The sequence below is a fragment of the Thamnophis sirtalis genome, unplaced genomic scaffold, assembly GCF_051295495.1.
Source record: "Thamnophis sirtalis isolate CommonGarterSnake01/CBP01778 unplaced genomic scaffold, rThaSir2_p1.2 scaffold_13, whole genome shotgun sequence".
In the NCBI taxonomy this organism is placed as follows: domain Eukaryota; kingdom Metazoa; phylum Chordata; class Lepidosauria; order Squamata; family Natricidae; genus Thamnophis; species Thamnophis sirtalis.
This window is the reverse complement of record NW_028261393.1, coordinates 10993932-10999931: the sequence shown is the minus strand read 5'-3', so window position 1 is coordinate 10999931 and position 6000 is coordinate 10993932.

Genomic DNA, 6000 nt, shown 5'->3' with positions numbered 1-6000 from the left:
AGGAAGAAGGGAGGGGGGAGAAGATGGAAGGAGAAAAGATGGAAGGAAGGAGAAAGAATGGAAGGAGAAGGAGGAAGATGGAAGAAGAAAGGAAGAAAAAGAAGAAGGGATGGAGAAAAGAGGGAAGGAGGTAGGAAGAAAAGGGGTCGCCGAGCTCTGATGCCAGCGAAAGAAAAGTCCTTTCCTTCGCCTGAATCACGCCCGAGCTCTGATGCGGACACCAGTGGGGTGCGTGCAGGGAGAAGAGAGATTCCTCCCAGCACGCACCCCACTGACTAAAGCACTTTCAGTGGGATGCGTACAGGGAGGAATCTCCTGTCCTCTCAGCTCCCTTTCGCCCGCAGCAGAGATCGGGCGGGCCAGAGAAACCACTTTAATCAGTGGGATGCGTGCAGGGAGGAGAGGATATATTCATCCCTGCGCGCAGCCCATTGATTAAAATACTTGTTTTTGCTCGCCTGAGCTCTGATGCCGGCGAAAGAAAAGTCCTTTCCTTTGCCTGAGACACGCCCGAGCTCTGATGCGGGCACCAGTGTGGTGCATACAGGGAGGAGAAGAGAAATTCCTTTCTGCACAAGCCCCCCCTTCTTTAGAAGAGCCGGAAGCATTAGTTTAGTATGGATTCCAACATTTACAAGTGCCTTCAGCCTGGCTTATCAATTAATATTCAGCGCAGCAATGGTGAGTGCCGAGAGGAGAAAGGCGATTTGCTTCGGAGCGTCTTTTGCACCGTAGCCCTGGTGTTCTCTGGAGGCTCCACGAGATTAATGCTCAGTGCGTTATTATCGCTTTCCTGTAATGCAGAAGGATGGTGGCCGGGCTAAATTACAGACTCTTTTCTCCTGTTTTTCAGGACAGAAGAGTTCTCAAAGAAGCAAGTTAAAGTCGGGCTATTCTGCCCCTTTGCCTAATGTTACTCACTAGGACTAGCTAGTGGGGCTGAGCGTATGCTGAGCAGTACCTCCATCTGGTCTTGTTCCTTGATGCTTTTTTAGAACAGGAATGGGGAACTGTGGCCCTTTAGCAGACTTGTTTTGATGAGCACGGAGCGACTGACGGTAGTTTGTGCTGGCCGCGGCCGCTCAAACTAGTGTCAGTCGCCCCCGTGGTCAGCAAGCCTGCTGGCGGCGCCTGTGCTGTGGTGGGAAGCGAGCTGCGGGTCCTCCCGCCGGCACCAGTGCCTTCTTTACCTCCGCCTCTTCCAGAGCCCGGGGTGGCTGTCAGGGCGCTGACGGCGGAGCGGACGCGCCCAGTTTGTTACTGCTTCCAGGGATCGAGACGGACGAGGGAAGCGGTGGTGGCAGATGTCGGCAGCGACTGTAATGACCGCTCAGGTGAGGTGAAGAGGAAGAACGGAAGGTCCCTCCCACCCATGACGACGGCTCCAGCTATGGAAGAGCAGGCTGGCCCCAACAACAACAACATGCTGCTCTTGCCGCCACCTCCGGGTGGGAAGCAACCACGCCTGTGCGGCGCCTATGCTGTGGTGGGAAGCGAGTCCGTGAGGCATAGTTGCTTCCCACCCGGAGGTGGCGGCAAGAACAGTGCATTGTTGTTGTTGTTGTTGTTGAAGAAGACGCCGGGGCCAGCCTGCTCGTCCATGGCTGGAGCCGTCGTCGCGGGTGAGAGGGACCTTCCATTCTTCCTCCGCACCTCACCCGAGCAGTCATTACAGTCGCTGCTGACGTCCTCCACCGCCGCTTCCCTCGTCCGTCTCGATTGCTGGAAGCAGTAACAAACTGGACACGTCCACTCCGCCATCAGCGCCCTGACAGCCACCCCCACCGGCAGTTACCGGGCCTCGCTGTAGTCAATTGCAAAACTGAGGACCTGATGCATCTTGGGAAATGAAGTTCCCTATCAGAAAGAATGGAATAGCTGCGAATTTGTAACAACAACAGAAGATAATAACTTGGTGCTTCGCAGGTTACGAAAATCTCATGTTTGATTTGCACACTGTTTTTTAAAAGTTAGATAAAGAAATTATGCTGTGAAAGCGACTAGAAATCCCCCCTCCCCTTCCTGTGTGCGAGAAAGGGAAGGCGAGGAAGGAAGGAGGGAGGGGGGATGGAAAAGAAGAAGGGAGGGGGGAGAAGATGGAAGGAGAAAAGATGGATGGAAGGAGAAAGAATGGAAGGAGAAGGAGGAAGATGGAAGAAGAAAGGAAGAAAAAGAAGAAAGGAAGAAAAAGAAGAAGGGAGGGAGAAAAGAGGGAAGGAGGTAGGAAGAAAAGGAGTAGAGAGGGAAGAGAGGGAAAGAGCAGAAAGACAAAGAGGATGAAGTTGATAGGCAAGAGGAAGGAGGAAGGAAGGAAAAAAGAAAAAGGGAGGGAGAGAGGAAAGAAGAAAAGATGGAACTAGAAAGGAAAGAAGGGAGGGAGGGAGGAAAGGGGAAGGCAGGGAAAGAGCAGAAAGACAGAGAAGGTGAAGGTAGATAGGCAGAAGGAAGGAAGAAGGAAGAAATAGGAAAGGAGGGAAGGAAGAAGGAACAGAAGCAAAGAGGAAGAAATGGAAAGAGCAGAAAGACAGAGAAGGTAGATAGGCAAAAGAAATGAAGCTGAAAGAATGGAAGGAGGAAGGAAGAGAAAAGGAGGAAGGGAGTGAGTGAGGAAAGAAGAGAGGATGGAAGGAGAAAGGAAGGAAGAGAGGGAAAGAGCAGAAGACGGATAAGGTGAAGGTAGATAAGCAAGAGGAATGAAGGAAGAAGTGAGGTGTCTCGAGGAGGGGGAAAACATTTAGTGACCAAAGTTACAATGACATTGAAAAAAGTGACTGATGACCATTTTTCACACTTAGTGACCGTTGTGACCATTTTTCACACTTAGTGACCATTGCAGCATCCTCATGGTCACGTGATCAAAATTTTGCTTGGCAACAGATTCATATTTATGCTGGTTTCAGTGTCCTGGGGTGACCTTTTGACAGAATATAAAAATTTTAATCAAGCCCCCCCCCACCCCGTCAATGGTGTCCCTCTTTACCAATCTGAAAATCTGGTCACCTTAGTCAGACCTGGAGGAGGTGGAGGGCCCTGGACAGAGTTCCGACTCCAAGCAGGGCTCAGAGAGATTAGTTGGTCCCCAGGTAATGACTGAGCCTTGGATCAGTGAGAGAGGCTGACACAGAAACCTCCTGTGATTTGTTTCGGGATGCACGCAGGAAAAGGGCTGACCAATGTAAGGAACAATTGAGGACTCACAGGAGATGATAACAAGCAGCTGTTGCTCGTTAGGATCTCCTCATGTGGATAAAAGACTGATGGTGCCACGCCCTGGTTGCAGAAGTCAACGTTCCGTTCTGTTCAACGTTCTCCATTTGTGTGCAACCATCGAGAAAAGCATTTGGATAAGTGACTTGATTTATATAATCCTGTTTTGTAGTAGTTTATGAGTGAGGACTTTTGCCAGAGCATTTATCTGTGTTTATTTTTGGCTCGCAGCCAGCAAGATCCGGGACTGATAAAAACATTCCTTTGAACGTTCTGTTTGGCTTTCGTTTCTGAACGGACAAGGTGGGGATCAGAACAACCTACTATACAGTTCAGTGGTGGGTTTCAAAAATTGTTCGAACCTATTCTGTGGGTGTGGCCTCCTTTGTGGGAGTGGCTTGCCACCCATGTGACCAGATGGGAGTGGCTTGCCGCCCATGTCACTGGATATGAAGATGCCAACGACACTTGTCAGAACCACCTTAAATTACCTCACACACAGCACTGGCATGCATAAGAATATGATGTAAACTTGGTTTTTAAAAGGCATCTTTGGTTTGCGTTAAAACAACTTCAACACACGCAATGTTCTGATTGCACCACAAACGCAGTAGTCATCCTTACCTTTCACAGAGGCACTGAGTTTTATAAATATTGCATGATAGTGTAGAATAATCATATCCAAGGACCAGTGGTGGGTTTCAAAAATTTTTGGAACCTCTTCTGTAGATGTGGCCTGCTTTCCGGGTTCACTGATGGAAACTCTTCTAACCGGTTCGGTAGATTTGACGAACCGGTTCTATCGAATAGGTGCGAACTGGTAGGAACCCACCTCTGATACAGTTGGTCCACAGAATTGCTTCTGATATATTTGCTCAAATCAATATTAAATTGAAGGAAAACATGTAGTAGTTTGCAGTTGAATGAATCTGATTTACAAGGGAGGCAAATAAAATTGACACCAATTATTGTTTGACACACCCATACCTGGTGAATCTTTCTTCGAATCAACAGCAGCCTTGCAGAAAACAGAATCTGTAGAAGGTTGAAAATGTTCCTTTCACAGAATGATTGGATAGTAGAGCTACAAAAGTGGGGAGAAGCCATAAGTGCCTCCCATTATGGAGATGTGAGGAATGAAATTAGCCTACCAGTTATTGGAGAATTCTGACTGAGAGTTATTGGCTATTGATTTGTTGTTAGCAATTCATCCATGAGGTGATCAAAAATTATATCATGAATTTTGCCATTGTATTAATAATCCTTTCCTGCCTCTCTTGTTTCTGTTCCCAGCCAGTAACTATCCCCCCAACAAGACAATAGATGACAAAATCTAATCAATTTTATATATGTTAAAGCAATGTTTCACACCTTTGGCCACTTGCAGCTGTGTGGATTTCAATTCCCAGAATTCCCCACACTTTCCAGCTGCCAGGGTTGGGAAAGACTATTTTATATCATGTACAGCCATGGCTCACAAGCTGCTTGCATCTCCAGTAAAACTCATTTAACAACTGCCTGACTTACCAATGGAAAATCTGGTCCCAATTGTGGTCATAAGTTGAGGACTATCTGTAGGACTACATTGGGACTTAATGCATCTGTTTTCACTTTTGTTTGGCTTTATAATGTGAAAAAAAAATGGTCACACCAAACTTTCAGCAGCTGGTTCCTGAATATATTCCAGAACTACATGAATGGTAGCTTCAGGGTAGGAATTGTCCAGCCTTGTGTTATAGCAAGAGGACATTCAATGAGATTTGGGGCCTTCCCTTTTGGTTATGTTTAGTTTCTAGATAAAAACAACATTGAACTACAACATTTTAAAAATATTTCCATTGCATTTTCCTGCCATTGCTGACCTTACGTTCACCTTCAATCCTGCTTGTAGTGATGTCTGAAGAAAGGCATTGAAACACTTCGTCCTATACACAGCTATGGCCTAAACTCAGCTCTTCACAATTTTTATTTAATTGGAAATTATTTCTTTCAGTTGCTTCTCTGTTGGTTGCCACCATTTTGTGTCCTTAAAGAAATCCTGTTCACCCAGAAGTTAAAATGCAATATTGCAGGCTAATTCTTCTCACTGCCAGCAGTTTGATTCTCACCGACTCAGCCTTCCATCTTTCTGAGGTGGGTAAAATGAGGACCCAGATTGTTGGGAGCAATATTCTGTAAACCGCTTACAGGGGGCTGTAAAGCACTGTGAAGTGGTATATAAGTCTGAGTGCTATTGCTATGTAATTCTAAATTCTATTACTATTGCTATTAAAGCTACATTGTGCTTCCAACTGTTTTTGCACATGAAGCATCCTGCACATGTGTTGTGTGTCTTTTGAACATCACTGTGTTCATTTAAACTCACCTATCTCTCTCCAACGTCTGGAGTTTGAGAATAAGGATACAGAATGAGATGGGACAAATTCTGGGATGCCAATCAATGTCCATTTTGGAGAGGCCCCATCTTCCATATTCTAAATCAGCTGGCTTCGCAGTTCCATGTATTTGTAGACAGTTGTGAGAAGGGTCTTAACCGTATCACAATTTTTTTTAAAAAAAGTTAAGGTTGGCCTTGTTTTGTGATTGAATACATATTAGAAACAGCTACTATTTCCCAAGAATAAACTCTCGCTAGTTAACAAGGAAAGGGAAATGAAACAGCTATGATTAGCCAACATGTTTGATGAGTCTAACAGTTCATCTTTGGGCCAATAGCATTTCTATTTTTGAGAATTTGGGTGAACTACTAACCTTTGGTTTAATATGTGGAAAAGTGGCTTTTGCTTCTGTCTT